Raw genomic sequence first — 22611 nt, forward strand, 5'->3', positions numbered from 1 at the left:
AAGGCCTTGTGCCCCCACCTACTTCTCTCAAGCTTTGAGGCCATAAATATTTAAGGTTGGCTATAAGTAGTAATAGGAGGTAGAGGATCAGAGGAAGGAGGAGAGAAAGATGTTGGGGAAGGGGAAAGAAGGACATAGGGATGAGGGGAGGGGTGTGGGGCCGGGGTGATTTCACAGTCTAACTATTATAACCCGAGGAAAGGAAATCTAGACTGCTGGGATGCATAAGTGGAGCAGAGGAGACAGTCGGAAAAAGAGAGGGAGAAGCAGGAAATGTAAAGATAATGGGAGAGAGAAGGAGGCAACGATAGGTAAAAAAAAAAAAAAAAAAAAAAAAAAAAAAAAAAAAGGGCAGTTGTTTCTTTTTTTTTTCTCCTGCGGTGAGGTAAAATTCATCAATCACATAGAAGGGGACAAGACAGCAGAAATGTGAGGGAAAAGATATAACCGAAAAGACTGGGATCTGAGCACAGCTCTGAGCAGTGTGACATGCAGGGAAGTAGGTTGGATCTTGAGAGAAAATGGATGGCTGGAAGGCAGGTACACAGCTCGAGGAGTTAGGCTGGGAAATGGTGTTGGCTTGATATGAAACCCAGACTCAAAGTATGAAGTCCTTGAGCCTCCACTGGCTCGGCTGGCTCCCACACTGTTGTTCTGCTTTCATTTATGGCTCAAAAACGACAGCTTGGAGAGACCTAAAACAGTCTCACAGCCCCTGTGTGATCTCCCACACTGAAAACCATGAGCAACGGCTCTGTGCTTTTCCATCCTCCTCATTTTCTGTGCTTTAATGACATATTTAAGCTGTAAAAAAAGAACTTGTCACTCAAAGGGTTTGTATGTTGGCTTCTGCAGAGGCAGAAAATAGGGAATGAGCAGAGGTGAGAGGGGGAGGAAGGCCTTCCCATTGCACTTCTGACAGCCTGGGCTGCTGCTTTCAAGATACAGACATTTCTATCACATCCCTGCAAACAAGAGCAAATTTGTTTGCACCATCAAAGAATCAAACACAGCTAGCCAACCAATCCTGAGCTCACCTGGAGCTATATCACGCACGGCTGCCTCTGTGTGCATTTATGAATGTTAATCTTAAATGCCAGCATGTCTGGTGAACCCGTGACACATCGAAACCTCTGGATGTCCAACTTTGCCTCACACTCTGGATCCCCAGGCGAGGCGTCTCTTCAATGGAGACGTGAGTGAGGGTCAAGAGGTCATGAGGATCAGGGCTTTCCTAACTGTTCCAATATGTTAGAAAGATGTCAGCTTGCAACAGCAGCAGACTCATGTTTCACCCAGGAAAGACAATGTTAAAGTGAAAAGGTGAAAGAGAAGGCCTGAAAACATTCCTCATTAAAAGGAAACCTTCCCAGAGTACAGAGACGGGTTTGGTTTTGGAGTTCCTTAATATTTTATTTTTCTGATAGATGATTGCATTACAGTCTTTAGAGAGAGCTCAGAGATAAGAGAACAGAATTTTCCTCAAGTAAAACCACTCTTTAGTGTGATGTCTTTGTTCGCCCAACCGTTAAATCAACGCACTGCTATCTGAAAGCTTCCGGTACAGTGGTTTTCACAGTTGTTGCCATTATGTAACCTGCATGTGGTGCAGACACTAAAGGAGAGGCTCAACGTGCAGCTCTGATTAATAGGGAAATAGGCCTGTCGTGGAATCCCTATTGTACCTCTCTTGGTTTGTGCCGATTGAGCACTGCGAATGGCAGGATTTACATCTCAAGGAAATTAAGAGATTACCTCGGGAGACAGCGGGGAAACGGGCTGAAGCTATGTGAACTCAGTGGGGAAGCGGCCATCAATCGTCCCAAACCGAAACCCTTTGCTGTGGAAGGGAATCACGGATCTGTTGTCCTACAGAGCATTCCAGAGATGTGAAGGCATGGAGAAAAGTTATAAATAAAAAGCTGCAGACGAGCAGCTACACATGCACTTTTAAATTCTGCTGCGTTGCAGCTCCTATCCCATTATAGCTTCTTCCTTCATGTCGCTAATTACAAAGTCCACGTTGTCCTTCAGTTGCAGAAAAGCATTTTTGTGAATTTGTAAATCATTTTATTTCACGCTGGAAAATACTCTGGCTTCAAATGTGCTCATGGTATTTCATATATGTATGTATATGTATAAGTGTGTATAAAGTATACGTCCTGTACATCATCTTTTTTCATAATTAAAAAGTTTTTCTTCGGCATATTTAATCTGTTTGCATATTTTACTCTCTTAAAAACAAATGGCTGTATCCACCAGCTGCGTTGCGTTCTGCCTGCGACGCGGCCACCAAACTAACCGCTGCCACTCCGGACAATACTCGAGATTCTGAGCATTCACCAGACATGCCGCAATGTGTTTCAGAAGCATCCCAGAAAAACAGTTCTCCACTTCGCTAAAAATAGCCGCAGAGTCATTTTTTCATTAAGCTGCCCCAGAAAAAAAGTCATAAACGGGAACAGCATAGAGAACCCAGTCAGTTTTCAAAATAAAACACTCCAAGTCATATCACGTCACTACATCATCCACCTTGGTCTTTCAAGTAAGAGAAGAAAACCATTCTCCTCTGCTAACAGGCAGTGCATGTGAAATATAGTTAAGAGAATTATTTAGAATTAAGGTTCTTTAAAAACAAAACAAAAAGCAAACTCTATTAACTATGTTTGTAGGCTACAGAACAACAGAGTAGGACATAACAACATAAACACAAAATGGAAATTAAAAAAAATAAAAACATTTAACAACCAAGCCTACCTTCCCATGCTAGGAAAAGCAACAACAACAAAAACTCAAGCAAAAATGAGCAAATCAGGAAGTCGACAAAATTGGACGAACCAAACACCAGCAAGCTGTTGGGGTTTTGATGTGTTTATATAAACCTGCACTAACTGGATTTGTTTGGCTGCTTGGAGGCTGCAGAAGACAAGTTGTGAACGCATTAATGACATACAGTGACACCTAGTTAGCAAACACATATTTACACATCCAGCAGTTATGGAGGGACATTGAATTATTAAGAGTCTTGTTTCCTTCCACATCGCAAGCATGAGTCCAATATTGACTCTCTTTGGCTTTACGTTTGGTCTCTACCAAATCCCGAGGGAAATCTCTGTCTCTTTAGATACTAAATGCTCCACCGCGTTTCACCAGCTAATCGTGATTGTCTGGTGTTTAGAGTGGAGCAGATAGTGTACAGTGGATTTTAAAGATATCATAACATCACACCTACATTCAGGTAATCCCGTTTTCATGGTTTAACTAAGTTCTTCATCTGCAATACGCACGCCTTGGTATGTTTACTTTTAAGAATGGGGTCAGCAGTTTGTAAATCTTTTCTGGCTCCAAAGAAAGCTGATTGCAGTTGAAGTTTCTGTTATAAAGCATGGAGATGCTCCCAGTGCCTTCCACTCATCAGCTTACAGTGGACATAATAAGAGGCGAAGAGAAACATCTTAGATGACTGTATCTAGACCAGCGGCTGTGGAACAAACGCCCTCACTTTGGGAAAGAACAACGAAGAAGGCGGACAGATGCCAAAAGAAGCTGAGCTTAAATCACTGCAATTTCCTCCCTTCACGTCTCTGGCCAGAAGGCCCTTTTGGAGTTTTCCACGACTTTTGCTTTTCTTTTTTTTTTCTTGCAAGAAAAAAAAATCATTCTGCTTTGAGATGTACTGTAAATCACAATGCATATGGAGGGGCTGAGCTAGTAGGAGAAAGGAAGGGCATATATTTGTCTTTCTGCCAGTGTGCGTCTGCTTATGTTTTTCTTAGATCAAGACACAGGGCCTAAAAATCTTGTGCATTTCCTTCACTTCAGGAAGTACTTTCATAACTTCAAATATAATAATTTCCTTTTTGGAAAGACGCCGAGGATTATCCATGTGTATTTGGCTTTCATTTATCTGTTTTCTTACCCTGAAAGAAAAGGATTGGAGAAAAAAGGGGGAGCTCAGAGATAGTAAATGGGGGGACCTCTGGCCTCTGATCCTAAATGGGTTTTGATAGGTGTGGTGAATTCAGCTTCAGCTCAGGGATTATGATTTACTGCCTCTCTGGTTTGGCTCCAGGAAAGCGGCACTCGCATCCTCTGCCTATTTTCTTGTTTGTTTTGCCCTCCCTTGATGACACCAATACTGCATATAAAAGGTATGCAGAAGGATATCCCTCCCTCCTCTGACATATGGCACTGTAAAGAGGAAAGACTGAAGTGGGATGAGTGTGTCGCAATTTCAAATGAACTGAAGTGTATTGATGACAATATGAGAGATTTCATTTTGAAGAGAAGAACCAATTACCGGGGAACATTTGTTTGCCTTCAACACTCAAACAAAGTAAAAGTTAAAATTGTCATTATGACTCAGTCGGTTATTCAATTAAATATCTTTTACCAGAATGTTGTGCCATTAAGACTGTTAGACATGTAAAAGTTGAAATGAGGTTGGCAAATGAACGAGGTTAACGGAGGTTTCACAGTATTCTTAGATGATATAAAGGTTTGTTTATTTATTTTCATTCAACATAATAAGCTTGGATGTTGTAGTGGTAAGACGATGACTTGACATAGTAGGTCTGTTTTTACATTTTTACACAAATTTGGATACTACAATCAGTTCAAGATGCAATCTTCAAATGAGGCATCTTTGCCACTTATCTTTTCTGCTCACAATTCTCTTGACTTCAGGCCCTGCCAGAACAATAGACTACGACTACATTATATCAAAAATGAAAGGTGTTAACAATTTAATCAGCAACAGCTCAAACTTTGCAAAAGCCATGAAACGTACTGTATTGTTTGAAAGCTGTACTAATAATGAAGGATATGACTTTGCTAATGATATGATTTCCATTGTTTAATGGATATGAGCTGCATTTTGGCAGCTCGTAAAATTTGGAAGTTCACCCAACATTTAACCGTGATCTACATGCAACAAGCTTTGTGCAGAGCTTTGACCCATCTGACTCCAACCTTTCAATGATTCTTTTGAATTACAATGTTTACTTGCTGTGGTCCCCCCCATACCATACCCCCAAATTTGTGGCTTCCTCCCATACCCTCTGCAGCTGACCAACTGTTTTTGTAGCTTCTAACCACTTCGCACACACCATAAGGGTGCTTCAATTTCCATGTGGCAGACTGAGGTCATACGCTATTGGACAATAAGAGAAGAAGAATGATGTATAGCATTTGGCCTGACAGCAGCAGCAGATGGACACGGTGAAGCAAATGTTAAGAGTTATCAGACAGTCCTGGTGGTGAACAAAGAGCAAGAACCCTAAAATATTCTTGAAAGCATTAGTTTTTAGTTCCTGCAAAAATAGCAGCTACAGAAAACAATAAATAAACTTTTAAAGGCTACTGACAAGCCTATCTTGAAGCCAGTTTTTCACTTAATCACATCGAGTCCCAAAGATGACTGTTGTTGCTTTTGCTTGTTAATTCTTCTCCATTGTTTGGCTAAACTTCATTCCAAGATGCATCATTCCCTGACTGACACGAGGTTCAAGAGCTTGGCAGGTCAGTACTTGCTTAATTTCAAGGCTTGGTCAACAATCTATTCAAAAAGTTGCAAGGTTTCTTGTGATAACTAAAAAAAGCTGAAGCCACAGTTGCGCATCACATACAGTGCAGCGACGCTGTGAATGAACTCGTTCCCCACACAGTGTATCCCTGTCATTAACGATCTTGTTTGTGTCAGCTACACTGGTGGTCATGATAATATATATATATATAAATATATTATATAAATAATAAAAGGAGACGACACCTCTGAGAGAAAGAGTGACATATTTGTCAGCCGGATGAAATTTCACAAGAGTCATCTGGTTAACAAGCACATATTGTATAATTAATGATAGAAATCGTACTTTGAGCTAGTATTCAAACCGGGCATGGCCCCATTGTAGGCCAGTAGTGCGAACTTATAATATATCTGTTGGTTATCTGGCTGGAGTGATAGGAGCTGAGAGGAGAGGGTATGGTTGCAGAAAGGTGAAGGTTTAAGATTGTGAAAGTGTTTGTGTGCGCACACGGATAGGGCGCGAAAGAGGTACACCGCAGTGTGTTTGCGTCCATGTGCCTGATTAACGTCTGACTGTAAATCAGACAGAGGAACAGAACTGGTGATGGCAGTTTGTGGAGCCACACACACACACACACACACACACACACACACACACACACACACACACACACACACACACACACACACACACACACACACACACACACACACACACACACACAGCTCAGCAGCTGCTTGACACAGTAGCTGAAAAACAGACAGACACGCACAGGGACACAGGGTCAGAGCATTTTAAATTGTCATCACGGCTCTGGATGTACATTACTTCATCCTACACTGCTTAATAATCAGAAGTCAAAATATCTTGCTAACAATAGAACTCTGAGCAATTTAAAGATCAACAGCAGAGTTCAGATTGTGATACAAGTCCCTCAGCATGAGCTAACAAAGGTTTCTTCAGAAAACTGCTATTTTAAACCAATATTCAACAGTCACACAAGGAGAAATTCTGTCTTAAAAGAGGCAAGGACGCCTATTTTGTTTACTGGCAAATTGCCACTCGGGCAGGATCTTCCATGCTTTATGGCCCCGACCAAATCGCTTTATTACTAACTACCATCAAAAAATGCCTCGTCATTCTCTACCTAATTCTAACAGCCAGCGACACTAATACATTTTGGGTTTTAAACTTTTGCTACATTTACACATGAGTAAGCATCATCAGCATCGAGTCAGAGCATTTAGCCTCTACTTGGGCACTTCACAGATGCAAGAAAATCAAACTGTATCCAACTATTGTGGCGTAACTGTTGATGATTTTCCCTTATGGCTGTGAGACTTCAAGAAAAAAAAAAAAAAAAGACATCTTAAAACAATTAAATCAGAGAAGAAAATATTGCTGCTTTCCATCTTAAGGCATGCTAACTTGGCATCCACTTCTGACCAGGCGAGGCTTTTGATAGTCCCTCACTCCTTTTTCCTCTTTCCTCTTCTACCCAATTGCTTCTCCTCCCTGTCCTATTGTTCCAGCGACACAGTGTGAACACAGGTTCCTGGATTCCCACTCAGCGAGGCGAAGGACAGCATTCCAACTCGCTGCCAAGACACCTTATCTGTGCCTGGCAGCCTGCAGACAGGATGGAGGCGTGAGGGTGAGGTGGGGCGGAGGTGGGGCGGAGGTGGAGGGCCGGTTGGGGGAGAACGGAAAACTACAAGAAAGGCCTTGGAGGGAGATACATTGGTGAAGAAGTGTTGTACACTGGAGCTCTGAGTTGGATTAATTGGTGATATTGTTTTGATTTATTTCTTCATAAAATAAAAAAAACAACATGTCAGACTTTGTTTGTAGGCAAGTCCTCAACTCACGTCCATCGCTGCCCCTGGTGTTTTCAACGAGTAAACAATCCAAGCAAATTGAGATGAGTGGCCGACATCAGATTTCATATTCATCTACCACAGTGCTCGGGAAGGTGAACAAAATATATTGGCAAAAAGAGTGGACAGGGGACGGGGCAGTCTATCCTTTGAAACATACAGTATTGTAAGTCGCTGGCCATCCAGTTGTCCTTGGGATTCTGCATTGTCTCTATTTTCTTTGACATGATCAGCGAGTGAAAATCACACATATTCTCTGTCAGCTGTAGTGGACAGATCTGAGGGCATCATTCCTCTGTTTTTGTTTTCGGTTTGGCAGTTTCAAGGCCACATGGCTGCCAACTGGTGACTTTTAAAAGGCAAATGTCTAATTAAAGGTACAAAAACAAGCTCTTGTTTGGCAGTCGGATGATTCAGTGGTTCCCTCTGTTTAAAACTGATAAGGGTGATTTATTTGACTTTTCCAATTCTCTGCTGATGTCTTTCTGTTGTTTGTTTTGGTTTGCTTTGCCGCTGAAGCATAACTTGACATTAAATTGATTTTTAGGTGTGAACAACATTGAAAGTTCACCGTTTTGCTCGAGCTCAAACTTTGAATTGATCAACTGGAAATGTGTGCGTGGGTGTGTGTGTGTGTGTGTGTGTGTGTGTGTGTGTGTGTGTGTGTGTGTGTGTGTGTGTGTGTGTGTGTGTGTGTGTGTGTGTGTGTGTGTGTGTGTGTGTGTGTTTGTGTGCGCACACATGTTGAGTTTTTTTTGTTTTGTGTTTTTTTCTGAGGTTTTGGAGACAAAAAGTCAAAATCACAGAGAGCTGGCACAGCTAGAGTCGAGAACCAGCTATAGCCTGCAGCATCCTGAGCCCCTGGGTTTAGGCTCAAGGATGAAATGCGTGAGCCATCTATAAAATGTGCTTCGTGTTTATGATTTGTTCTTTTAAGAGTTCTCCGTGTTGTAAATACAGTGAACCAGCATCATGCTTCATATGAAATTATATCGATTAAATTTCCATGCTGATTACATCATTTCTTTTAGAAAAACTGAAACTATCTGAAATTACGCGACGCACCTCACGGAATTACAGACTTTGGTTTTGCTTTGTTGTGTTGTGCAAAGTGATTTCTCGAGTACCTTCCTGTGAAATCAAAGCAAATTGTTTGCTGCAAACTACTCCCTGGCTTATTGCTCTAAATTGAAATATATATATATATATATATGTATATATATATATATATAAAAGCATTGCTATTTGGTGGCATAAGCTCCTCGTTTGAGGCGGCACTAAGATAGGAAATTCTAATACTCACTTTGCACTGGAACATATCAATTCTTTATAATCAAAAGGATTTTAAAAGTTATAACTAAAACCAATCCAGATTCCTGATCTAGGGTGAAACTCCTCATTGTAACACACAAACATATAAACATTATGACCTGCAGTAACTTGGCCGCACCATCGAACGCATCATCTTGTATGAGAATGATAATAGATCTTGGATTGAGTTCTGACTGCAGACATGATGCATGTGGTCCTTTTTTCGCTGAATACTGTAAGAATGAGGCACAGCATAATGCAGTGGTATTGCTACAGTAAAGGCTCCACAGGCTCAGTCACTGATATCCCTTTACTGAGCTTATTGTATATGAACATCAAGGGCAGGAAGTCCATGAAAAGGCCTTAAGTATCCCCCATGTTTCCCCCATCACATCAGCCTCGGTCTGATTCAAATCCCTTATGATCACCTGCCCACACTGACATGGACCACATCCTCAGGAAATGTTTTCGTAATAATAGAAATGAAAATGAAACAACATGAGCACCATATTTTGTTGTTTTCTTTGGAGAGAGATGAAAGACACGGGCAAGCGAAGGGAATTATTAATGAATCTGGGACACTTGGAACCAATTAACTATCCCGCATTCCCTATGGTATTTTTTTGTTTTTCTTTCCCTTGCGTCTTCAGGTCTTCTGCATGTCTGTCATTCGATGATTACCTATTACATCTGACATGCCACCCAAGTCCTGTCCTATAACGCAGGATTTGGACTGAGCAAGGTACCTTCAATTTTAACCCTGGGCTTTCAGAGTTACGACACCTTCTTACCGGGACGCATTGCCATGGTAACTTACGCTGCACACTTAACCTGCTCCGAAGCAGGTGAGAGTTTGAGATAACAGATCGAAACTTATAAAAGCACATACAACTGACCAATTAATTCTCTTGGAAAATGACATCACCAATTATAGAAGCTCGTTTGGAGCTCAGTGTACAGATAGCGAGAAGGTCTCTTGGGAGAAGTGTGTCCAGAGACCAGCATACTTCTTTGGCTTTCCCTGACAACTTTAGTATTAGTGATATATTCCATTAAATGGTGCCCTTGTACACCGATATGATGAGAGATCACAGACTTATTGAAGCACTAAAGCCTTTTACTGGTTATACTGGGATTTAAAAGTAAGCCTACCTACCGCTTCTAATTATGTTTTAATATTAATTATTTTTTTGCGCCCCAGTCTGACAGCGCTGAAGCTGCAGATGAAAGAATAAGGAATTGTCTTATCGCCATAAGAAAAGATTGATGCAACATATTCATTTAATGGGATTCACACATCTAGCTATCACCAAATCCTCTCTTGCACCAATGATGTAGCAATGATGTTAGAAACCACAATTGCATGTGTGACTCCAGTTGAGAAAACATCCCTGAATACAATAGTCTTGAGTGTATGCATTGTATTGTAATCAGATAGAAAAGAGGGGAGAGAGATGACGGGGGTGATGATGGGTTTAAGACTCGTATAACAGAATAAGGTTGTGACAGTGAGCCCTCACATCCAGCACTTTCCCACCATCTGTTGTGTTAATGCACTGCAACATCTCTCACCACGCAGAAAGAAGAACAGGACTATCAGCCAAGCTTGTAGCTACCACATATATCCACTAGATGTCAGTCAAGCTCCTTAAATGTTCTCCACTTCACAGTAAAATGGACATGAAGGATGAGCAGAAAAATGAAATGAGTGCATTTCATTGGGACACTTTGGGTAACACTATACTCCATTTCACTTTGGCTGTCTTTGATGTAGTATGCAGATGAAGCGGTGGTGCTTGTATGTTGCCTGCAACATGGTCGTTCAATCATTTTAGCAGATGCTACTTTCATTCCTTCTCTCAGTGTGTTTCTGTCAGATTACAGTATTTATGTCATGTTCCACTCAACAATATCAAAGACCAACTCGTATATGAGACTGAGCTGTGATGGAACAAAGTATGAACAAAAAAGGAAAGATTAGATAAAGACTATAATGAACAGTGTGCATTACACGTCTTGTTTTGCGTATGATATTGTCAGTCTTATTTGTGTCTGTACTTCTGGCTTGGAGGAGTGTGCCAGACTGAATGTAGTAGGGAGGGACATGTTAGAGAAGCTCTGAGGTCCTTAAGCAGCACAAATACAAACCTACTGAATTTAACCAAAACTTAAAATATGTAATTGGGCACATTACTCTATGTAATACAGGGAAATAAACTTTCATTTTCTGTATAATAATAGTTGTTCAGAATGACAATAAGCAATCGAGTGAAAAGTTTTCCTTAAAAAAAAGTTTATTTCTTCTAACAAATAGTCCTTATCAGACAGGATGGGTTAAATATCACATAGTATTTAGCAAAGCAGACGAGGTTGTTGTTACTGCATATTCTTCTTCCTTCCTTCCTTCCTTCCTTCCTTCCTTCCTTCCTTCCTTCCTTCCTTCCTTCCTTCCTTCCTTCCTTCCTTCCTTCCTTCCTTCCTTCCTTCCTTCCTTCCCTTCTTCCCTTCTTCCCTTCATTTCACACTTTCTCTTAACCCTGTGCTCTCTCCCTCAGTGGGACCTCGTGCAGACTCTGCCCAAACACTGCTCCCTTGTTTAGGGCTGGGCGAGCTCTCTGTCTGACCACTCCCTGGGCCTAATCGCCACAGAGTTCTTTCCAAATTGCAATTACTGATAAACAGGAGTTGGCTGATGGGGACAAGTGATTGTGCAGGCCATAGTGGGCAGTATCTGGCATCTGCCTTAATTGTCGCAAACAATTTGCCTCATTTCTTTGCCCTTCGCTGCTAAAGAGTGATTGCGCTGAGCACACTTGAGAGGCAAACCCATTTATGAGTCCTCTCATTTGGGACCACTTTGAAGTGCTCTCTAGTGTTTCTCAAGAAAATTTGCCTCTCCTCCACAGTCTGCGTTTTGGGATTGTCTCCTAACGGTTGTTTTGGTCTCTGGCGATAAACAGCCTCCAATTTAGAGATGTTTTGATTCTTCATCAAGAGATTGAAGGAAAAATATTCAGCGAGTATGACACAAAATGTAATGTTTGATGTTGTTTTCTCAGGGTTCTGTGAGCAAATTCCTCTTTTGACTTTTGTTTTCTAGCCACTGTCATTCGTACATTTTGCACATCCAAGCAGGACTTTAGCAACACTTTGCCTTGCATTACAACATTTGAATGAATGACTGCACATCTGGGAGCTTCCCGGTGAAACCACAGTCTAACACACACTAAGTTCTTACCCTCCTCGATCAGGTAAGTTCCTTGCTTAAGGGTATGTTGCCATTACTCAAGAATTTTTCCTACTCTCAGGCTAAACCAACAACCTTCCTGTCACAGGCCTGTTTTTCAGCACTTTATACTGCCATGATCCCCTATTTAGAATTATACGAGTCCCACAGTTTCACAAGGCCTCGTTCTTCGCAGATGTGAATTTAAGCAAGTGTGCTACACGGGACTTGTATGCGGTTTTATAAGTCACTACTGGTACACAGATTCATGAGGTAGATGTTAAAAAAAAAAAAAAAAAAAAAATAGGGAAGAAAAAGCTTTCAACATGTCTTTCTTCGTGTTTTGTGTGCGTGCATATGCGTGACTGAGAGACAGGTTGAAGGCGATTAAAGGGAGGAAGCTATGACCTTGTTTGCTCCTCATCCCTCACGAGTTTCAACCTCGGTGAAGACTGAACCCTCCCTCAGCAGAACGAAAGAGGAAATGACCCAACTACAAGAGGAAGTGCTGCAAGGTGACCAGTAGCAGTCTACAGGGAGGTGGGGATGGTAGGCTCTTATGTGTGTGTGTGTGTGTGTGTGTGTGTGTGTGTGTGTGTGTGTGTGTGTGTGTGTGTGTGTGTGTGTGTGTGTGTGTGTGTGTGTGTGTGTGTGTGTGTGTGTGTGTGCGTGTGCGCGTGTGCGTGCGCGCGTGCGCGTGGCAGAGAGGTTTTTGGTTTGTGTTGGCCCACCTCTGGTACTGCTACACCACTGTTTCAGCAGTTTGGGGCAGGAAACAGCTGTGGAGAGTGGGGCAGAGGTAAAAGTCTGCACACAGCCGTTTGAGGGTTACAGCGCGCTGTCGGCCAATATCAATCAAACTGCACGAAACTGAGCTTTTGCCGAGCTAGAAAACCACATCATGTTAGCACATTCGCACAGACACGGGCTCCAGCACGCTGTCAGTAAAGCTGGAATATACGTGGCCACTGTGATGAAGGTGGATCCTGTGAATTCATGTGTTCTCGAGGTGTTTTCATCTCAGTGAGTGAAAATCTGGCAACTCCAGCTTTATGAATTGATTTATGTTTGTTTTCAAGATGAAAGTGGCTTGAATGAGGAACCAGAGTAAATGAAGATGAATGGGGGCTTGCGTGAAACGATGACAGAGTCCCTGGAATATTTTTTGAGCTTGCGATGAGGACGTGTCACTTTCTGGGTAAATCAGTCACACCCCTCGCCCGGCACGGCCACATCACCACAATCAAGTGGGTGGTTTCTTTGTGGATTTTTGGTCCTGACAGCTAACATGTCTTCCAGTAACTAAGACCTTAATACTGCAAACTGGATTGCAGTGTGTGCACATGTGAACATACAGGATGTCAGCAGGGCTGGTATTTATAAAAAATAAAAAAATAAAAAAAAAGAGAGAGAGGAAAAAAAAATGGACACAGACGCTCGCAGCTTGAAACAAATTTCATTTGTATTCCCATGTTTTCCCCACATTTTCTACCGGTAGCCAGTACCTGCCAAAACAGTGGCATTTTGGGTATGCAAGACCCGGGGAGCTGGCTGTCAGCTCTGTCAAGTAAAGGGGAAATGTGACACTTGTATCCAGCCTGTGGGCAACTCAAGCATTCACAAAGGACCCAGTAACAAAATAATCAAAGTTGGCTCTGCCGGCTCGGTGCAATGTGAATTTGACTTAGAATGATTAGATGATTTGAGAGAGATATTAAAGCTCAAGGGATTAGTGATGCACCAGTGTGCTGTTTGAATTCTCAGTGTGTGTTTTTTTTTTCTCGTCAAAGCTTTGCTCATCTTTTTATGTAGAGAAGTTGGACAAAATGACTGAAACATATTAAAGTTCCCATATTTCACACTTTTTCTGTGTTATATTAGCAGTCTTAATATCCACAGGAGGATATTCTCCTGGTTTCAAGTACCAGCAACCATCTCAATATGAGTTTACATCTCTTCTTTGAAGCTTTTTCTGGAGCTTTACCAAGAACAGGCTTTTCTGTGTCTTTCTTTAAGGCACATTTATATGAATGACTGTCTTCTGATTGGCTGATTGAGTGATGAGCGCTCACACCAGACACAGGTTTTCTTCAGTCTGGTTGCTATGCAACAGATTAACCGATCTGTCTGTTGGACATATGACACGAACGTGGGTTTGCGACATCACAAACTTAAGGAAGTCAAAACGTAACTGTTGCTGAATATGGGCTGTGTGCATTTCTCCGTGGACTGAGCATTTTGACACCTTCACAGTTTTTATATCGCACCAAGACCTGCTGTAAAATTTTAAAACAGACATGGATATAATATGGCCGCTTTAAAATGTATTGCAGTCATTTACAATACCCTAAATTGAGGCTCCAAAAAACACCTCTCTGACTGTCTCAAAATCTGGATATTATCTTATTATATTATAACATATATTATATTTTTCTCATTTTATGGTACTAAGGTTGCTGTTACTGTGTCTGCCAGCTCGACGCGCGACACTGACTTTGTGGCTCCTTGATTGAAGGACAAATGCTTGTGCTTGTTTGCATGTTCAACATTTTTGGACAAGTTGTGAGTTTAGAAAGTGAGAGGCCAAATAGCAGAAAATGTGAAACTCCAAACTTTTCAATTAATGTTTAACCTAAAGGCTGGGAGACTGGGAGGCATTAGCAGGTAACAGGAGAACCCCCTGGGACTATGAAGGGAGCTGGTGGGGAGACCAGTGAAAGACGCTGTCAGTCCCCCACATTCAGGACCTCCACATATTATTCCTTGTAAAACTCCACATAAGCTAATGCAACAATAACGACAACACAAAAAAACAAAAGCTCAAATCGCAGGGGAACCCCTCCACTGAACCAACCGGGCAAAATACTTTACGATCCATTTCTTGTCACATTAGTTTAAGGCGCTCATATATTACTTCAGAGCCCTTTCTGTCACATTTTACCTCCCGATTCTTGCTCGTCGAGACCGGTTCGTCCAGAGAAAAGTGACACTGTTGCTCAATATCTGATAACAAACAGTTAATCTATGGCATTTTTTTTAATAATCATCTGACATTAAATGGAAGCAGCTGGTAGTGGTATTTATAGACTGATCTAAAATTTCATTGTATCTGTTATCCAGCTGCCGAGAGTGCATCTGGCAAGCAGCCGGCTCTACCTTGGAAGCCTATCGCTCTCTCTCTCTCTCTCTCTCTCTCTCCCTCTCCCAGCTCTGGATCTAGTCATGTCTCTATATTCTGTATTGTCTCACAGAAGACTTTTCACTGAATGTAACCTGGAAACAAGGTACAGTTTTGGCAAAGACTATGCCGGTGCTTGTAATCTCAGTTGGATAATATATAGCAGTAATAGTATAGTAGCTTTATGAGGGAAAGAAGTCGCTGGACTGCAGTCTATCCATAAATGACCAGCAACTAGCCCTGTTAATGCAGTAGGACCCTTTATGTGCTGCATGAGATGCTTTATTACAGTGATGTGAATTTAATTAGACAAACTGATTATACTGTGTAACCTTTCCAATTAAATGTACCACAGTCCAATCTTTCTATAAATGTGGTTTAAAGGTTAAGTTATGATCTGTTCTTTAGCTCATAGATCAGATTTACTCCCATAAGAACATGTTGAGAATATATACTAGATCCTTTGTTTATGTCCTGTCACAAGAGCAGAGACAAAGAGCCATTTACAATACTAATAATGTCCGGGTTGTAAATTATACAGCCAGTTTGAGACTCGGTGTGGAGACTCTCATCTGGCTCTCTGTCACATTTTTATGGAATACTGTTCCTTAAAGCGAAATCCCATGCAAAAGTAGAATCCCCACACGTTTTAGCTGTGGTAGGAGATTCAACCTTCAACCGCAGATATGAAAATGGCTCTCACAGACGCAGACAAAAAAGGATCTGTAACTCTGATTGGAAGTCATTCAGAGTGTGAAATATACAGTGACAATCGGGGTTCAACTTTTCCTCCAGGGCATAAAAAGAGCCCAGCACAGAGCAGGTGCGTGCTTCAGTGAAGACTTCAGGTCTTATAATCCTCACAGTATCTCGTTTGTTTAACGCCATGTCTTCAGTCTGTAAATGATGAGAAATCAGATCCATTTCAACAACTTTTGGAGTCAGAGATCACCAACAAAATATTCTCGTGCAAAACTGCCAGCAAGTCAGATCCACAACAACAGCAGACAACTATTTCCACTCAAACACAGACCCTCACAATGCTGTGCCAAAACCAAACACAATATCAACATGCAAAAAGGTAGACAGATGAGTTATGACAACCACAAAAAATCCAGGCTGTATTATCAACATCCTAATTCCTAAAAGTTTCAACGTACAGTTTTTGTAGCGCCAAGAAAGTGCCGGATGTCTCCTCTTGCTCGCATTGACTCTGCAAATGAAATCTAATCTGAGTTCATTAGTCACACATTTGAACTAATACAGTTATTTTGCCTTCAGCAACACATGCTTTTTAATATTATTCAATTACCCAACCAGGTAAAACTCCTGGATTCCTGGGTGAAAACGAAACAGGATGCCAATTGAAAAGGTTCATATTATAAAGGCAAAAGACTAAAACTAAACCACCGCAGCCACACAACGACTATAACGAAGCAATGAACTCTATATTGATGTCAAAACTCATCTGTACAATAACTAAACCTCCATTGTCTTGCTGCCCAGGACTGAGCATCAATGTTAGCTAACATTAGATAATACGTGACATATTATATTTGTAATAAAATGCAAAGCCAACACTGGAACTAAAAGTACTATCATTCAGTTTACTAATAGTAGGTGTGCAAACATTAGCTTTAACTTGCTAATGTTGGTAAGTAATTTCAGGAAAATGTAGAAACTTGCTACCATTCGCGTTCATCCTTGGACACTTGACACAATCTAATTCAGGAGCTCTGAAGGTAAGAAGGTGATGTGTATTAAACAAGCTCGATAGCCAGCTTCTTCTTAACCTGCAGTTTCTCTACTGGCTTTCCTGACGCACGCAAGTGCAGATTTTAAAGAGAGCGCGATTCACTGCGATGAAGGGAGTGAGGCTGGAAGACTAAACCTTCAGCTCATGTCAAGGTTTAGGGTGACATGGTCTAATTTAGGGGTTTCTGATGTTGTGTTACAAGATTCCTTCAGACGTGAATAGGAGCAATACACTCAATATTAATATTTACAGTAAGAAGGGTATATAAATGTTTCAAAATTCCTAAAACTGCTGTTTTTGCCTCTTTTAATCTGGGTAATCACCCCCCCCCCCACACACACACACACACACTCACCCACAAAGAATTAAGATTTTAGTTGATTAAATTTGCCTGTTGTCATCAATATTATCTCTTGAAACAAGTCTAGTAAAGTGTCTTTTTCCTTAACTTCGTTGAAACAGGGTCCAAGACCAGCCACAGAACCGTCACCCTGGATCTTATCTGGTGTCCTTTCTGCAGGGCTGATGTTTCCCGTCATGGCTGTTTCAATGCCATGCTGTGTTTGTGGATTCGGTCATAGTTTATTGAAGATATCAAAGATTTGTCTGTAACTTTGCTTTATCTGGTTAATAATCGTGTTCGGGTGGATTTGTACCACCTTTGATTTGTACACGATGTCTTCATCCCGGCAGCTATAAACAAAGTAAAGGTAAGACAAACACGCATGCTTTCCAGGGGGTTGTATATCACTCACTCACACACACGGATACACAAACATACTTTAGTTTAGAGTCCACAAATGTAAATAAGATCTATTTTTGCATGTCACTTTACACAGCCGGGCTATCCTCCGTTGTCAACACACCAAACACACCACACTAAATTGGTGTAATATTTACAGTCTGACTGTCTAGTGGATCTGGCCAAGAGTATTTATCCGAATCCTCCGAAAGTCACGCTACACCCAGATCAGCGTGATGCCACTCCCTCCGTTAGGTCTTCTGTATGAAACAATTACAGAGGAGTCTCAGACAGTGACACATCTAACAGAAACAATCTATTTACATATTATAGCCGAAAATTACTTACATCACCCATATCAGGGCTTATCAGAAAGTGTGTGTGTGTGTGTGTGTGTGTGTGTGTGTGTGTGTGTGTGTGTGTGTGTGTGTGTGTGTGTGTGTGTGTGTGTGTGTGTGTGTGTGTGTGTGTGTGTGTGTGTGTGTGTGTGTGTGTGTGTGTGTGTGTGTGCGTTATGCTAATATTGACAGATTGTTAGCAGACTATATGCATTCTTTCATAGATATTTATGTCCCATTCCAACCGATCAGGAAAATAAAGAGAGTGATGAATATTTTACCAAACACATCTGTCCACGGTTATTTAACCGCATCATCTATTATATGAGACGGCCCACATGTATAGGTCAGTGTGGGCTGTTCAGTTTCACTTTTAGTCAATCTTTGATTCCACTTTTACGTCACAGATCCGAAAGGGACATTGAAATATTTGCATTCTTGAGCTGTTAACATTTCCCCTTTGTTAATTAGACTTGTTATTTTTGTCAGACACCCGTGATTCAGCGTAGCCTCATCTACAGAGGGCTGTGACAGAGCTTCTGAAGAACGTGTGTTGAATTTTCGAACACGTGGCCCTGTCTGACTTCGTTTGGTGTCAGTGTATGGCACGTTCCAGCGAGGCCCGAATGTGCACCTCGCTGGATCCCAGTCTGTTGCTGTTGGAGCGCTGGGCCACATATTTGAGCCACATGTGTGTTTGAGACAGAAAGACCAAATGCAACGCACATTGGGACACAGAAGTGCTGTGTCTGCAGTTGCATTCCTGGAAGCAGACTCACGGGCTGACAAAGAGGGGATGACTGTCACGGCTGAAACGGTATTCCGGGAATTATTTGATGGATATTTTATTGTTATAGTTTTATGTGTTTTAGAGGAGTTGGGAAGCTTTGCTACTGTGGCTCTTTTTTCATGTCTTGCTGCAGTAACCATCACTTTGTGACAGGGGGCAGCAGTAAGCCATTAAAAAAACAAACGTTTTCAGCTTTTGGTCTCAGACCAGAGCCACATGCCGAACACAAGCCATGAACTTAAGTTGATCACACTCCTCCTAATTTGTCCAATTTAAACTTGTTTGATTCATTGGTTGAAAACTGTCTGTCTGAGGAGAGCCAAACCACCATTTGCTCCATGTCCAAAGCATAGTTGAAAGCCTGCCAGCCATATTTGGGGTTGCATGCACATTACTGCATTGAAACAATATGTCAGTTTGGATCATGACTTAATTTGAGCAACAAGCAAAAATGCTGGCAAGCCCATCTTCATGTTGTGCAACAAAAAGTGGATGACAAGGGGAGTATCGGGGGTTAAAAGACACCATCAACCTTTTGTCATGAAAGTTTTCCTCTCAAATCTCTGGGATTGTTACTCTGGCTTCTTTAGAACTCTTTATTACTTCAGTCTTCCAAATAAGAGAATCTCATAGTCCTTATAAGAGTCCTTTAAGAGTTTACACCACCCCAAAGGCCCAATCTGTTCCTCTGTCACAGCCTATAAGACAGTCTGAAGTTACTCTCATTGTCTGTAGCTTGTCAAAGTATATTTTTTACGCACAGCCTGAGCTTAAGTTCATCGGATGTGTGGTGTTGATTCAAATCGCTGCCGCAAGTTTAAGGCTTTGCCACACAAACTTGAACAGTTTCGTTATTACTGCCAGCTGGGGCAGATACGGGAGAGCTTTTGCATGTGATTGAACTGGATGGAAAATTATCTTACAGTGGTGTCAGTTTTTGTGAAAATCTGAAAAAGATTAAGATCACACTATAGTGGCACCCTACGATGGTATGTGTCATGGTGTGGCCTATAGCGGAAAATTGCGATTTATCAATATTAAAATCAGAGTCCTCTGAGGACCAGTGTCCTCGCTGACTTGCTGTAAGTGACTCATAATGGTTGTGATTAAGACGAATACTGTGCTGGCGTTTGGGGAAGACAGAGGGAGGGCAGGACATTAAAATACTCAGAGAACTGACCGTACTTGTTGGCGTCCACCAAGGCCCCCCTTCGAGAGCCGCACTCGCTTGTCTTCATAAACAGAGGTTGCTCAGGCACAAAGGGGGGGGTTTCATTCCTGCAAGGGTTCATGTACTTGAGCTTGGCATTTTTCATATTTACATTGCCTGATAGTCTCAGTAGATCTGTTTATGATATCTCCCCCTCATTGTTTGTTTGTAGTTCTTTCTTCTCAGCTAAGGCCCCCTCTCCTCCATCTCCCCTCCTTCTTTTGCTCTGTTTTTATCTCTCTGTGTCATATCCTGACTGGTAGGTTGCTAAAATTCATTGTCTAAAAACGTTTCTTCATTGTTCTCTCTCATTAAGCTGCACTGCACATGATACGCATCACCTAGATATGTATTTTTTTGTATCCATTTAAATTCACAGAGGAGAAGTTTGTATGGAAAATATGACTGAAAATCAAATTGATGTGTTTCTTGTTTTGACAGGAGTTCAGATATTCAACAAAAACATAGCTGGGTGTTTTGACTATGAACTGAGCAGCGACAGAAACCAGATTGTTTGCGATTGCAGCACCAAATGTATTCCCCCTGGCAAACCTATAGAAAAAAAAAAAAAAAAAATTTTTTGAACCTCAACCATTTCCACTGCACTTGGTTTACTTTTAACTGTTTCAGGCCGTCTGTCCCACACCTGGTCGCTGAGCGTGGCACTGAACAGAGCACGCCTTGTTCTGTGCCCAAAAAAATCTGCCGAGCCATACGGAAAATAAATCAGCTCCATATTCATTAAACAAAAAAAGCTGTGGGCAGATTTATTTCATTATTGGGACTCGCTCATTTTAGTTTTTCCCCTTATACCTTCTACCCCCCCCTCTCCCTGCCCTCCTCCCACACACACACACACACACACACACACCCTCTTGTACCGCAATTTAACTCTAAGGTAATCCTCCACCTCATTCCTTTTGGCTCCTTGCAGAGCTGTGGGCCTCAGCTGTGCTTCTCTGGTGGATCCTCTTCAAAGGGAACCCATGTATTTGGGTTTTGCGTCTCCACCTCTTTGCTATCTCTGGTGCTTTGGTTTGTAAGGTGCTGTGAAAAATGCTGGCCCAGCCGCCCAAATTGCTGCATAATGACCCAGAGAAATGTCCCCCACCAGGAGAGCCCAGGCGCTCTGAAACAACACAGACAAACCTGCACAAATACGCTGCTCTGTTTATGGAGGCAAAGCCCTCGTGGAAATAATCGGCCTATTAGGGTCAGATATTTCAAAGTGTGCTATCTGTTTTCCCTCTTTACCCTCATTTATGATCTTTGATACAATTCCCACACCCCGTCCCTAAGCAGTTATGATAAAAACCCATCCTTCACTAATCCTCCGTCTCTGTCTCTGCACGTGGATAAAAGTGTTGATTTGTTATCAGACTTGACTTTGCAGCGCTGCTGCACGTTGAGGTCATAGAGCAGAGAAGCTGTGAAACCACAGCACCCAAATTCTCATAAAAATAAACATGGAGCTGTGTCAGTTTTTTCAGTGTCAGTCTTGAGAGATTGTGATTGTGATTATTACTCCCAATCCTTTTTTAAACTTCGCTGCAGAACATTTAGATAATAGCAGTAAGTCATGAAAGCAACATTCGAGAAAAACAAACAACGGTTTGGGTCATTACTTGAACATGACTGATATCTTTGAAGAGAATCGCCCGTGTTTCACACAAAAGGAATGGCCTCGTCTGTCCCAGCTGCTGACTAACGTTCAGCTAACTATCAACTCCATATTCTCAGGATCCTCTGAGGAAGGAAGGAAGCAGGGCAGCGCTGCTTTAGTGCCCCACAAGCTTTGCACCACCATCTCCTGCAGGGACATTGGTTATTTTTGGACTGAGGGCGGATCGCGTTACGACTAGGAGAAGACCCGTCAGACAGGAAATCACCCAGCACGCCACCTCGCAGCTCCCGCATTCTTGGCCCTCGGCCCGAGTGACTTGAATGCTGGTCGGTGCTTCAGCATGCAGATGAGAGAGGAAAGCCCAACAGAACAGGAGAGTCATCTTCTTTTCAACTGCGGATGACCTCACGCACACACGCACGCACGCACGCACGCGCACGCACTTGATGTTAACATGAGGTGCAAGCGAAAAGTTACTGTTATGCAAGAACAGAAACTTGAGCGCACACACACAATGCTATTGGAGCAGGGAAAAGCGCTTCGGTGAGTAAGTATTCCAAATTAGGTTGCTTCATCAACATCACCACCTGAATTACATGTTTTTGGGTCCACTGGTACGTGCACATTTGTGATTTCACCATGGGCCCGAAACTTGAGCAGAGCACATCAAATTTGTCAAACTCCCACAACTCTGCAACAGAGACAATTCAGATGTTTCAGAAAGACGACAACAATGACGCAATGAGCCTGGCGGGGGGCTTTTGAGGGGCAGAACGTCACGAACTTAACGTGAAGAAGGTGCGTCTGGTCAGGAGCACAACAAAGAGCACGCTGATAGTTTTGGTTGTTTTCTTCGATATTCACAAGGTTGTGTGGGAATTTATTTTCCACTTTCAGACTCATCGCCGACTTGTACTGGGATGTTGTGAGGTGTGTGAGAGAAAATATCCAGTGCAGATGACCTGAACTGTGGTATAATGGCTATTGGGTTCTGTAAAATAACAACACACCCTCACACCACAAGTGCCTTGCCT

Source organism: Brachyistius frenatus, unplaced genomic scaffold, assembly GCF_029030835.1.
Source record: "Brachyistius frenatus isolate BFR_SWC_R1_liver_20210118 unplaced genomic scaffold, ASM2903083v1 Contig_1, whole genome shotgun sequence".
Taxonomy (NCBI): Eukaryota; Metazoa; Chordata; class Actinopteri; family Embiotocidae; genus Brachyistius; species Brachyistius frenatus.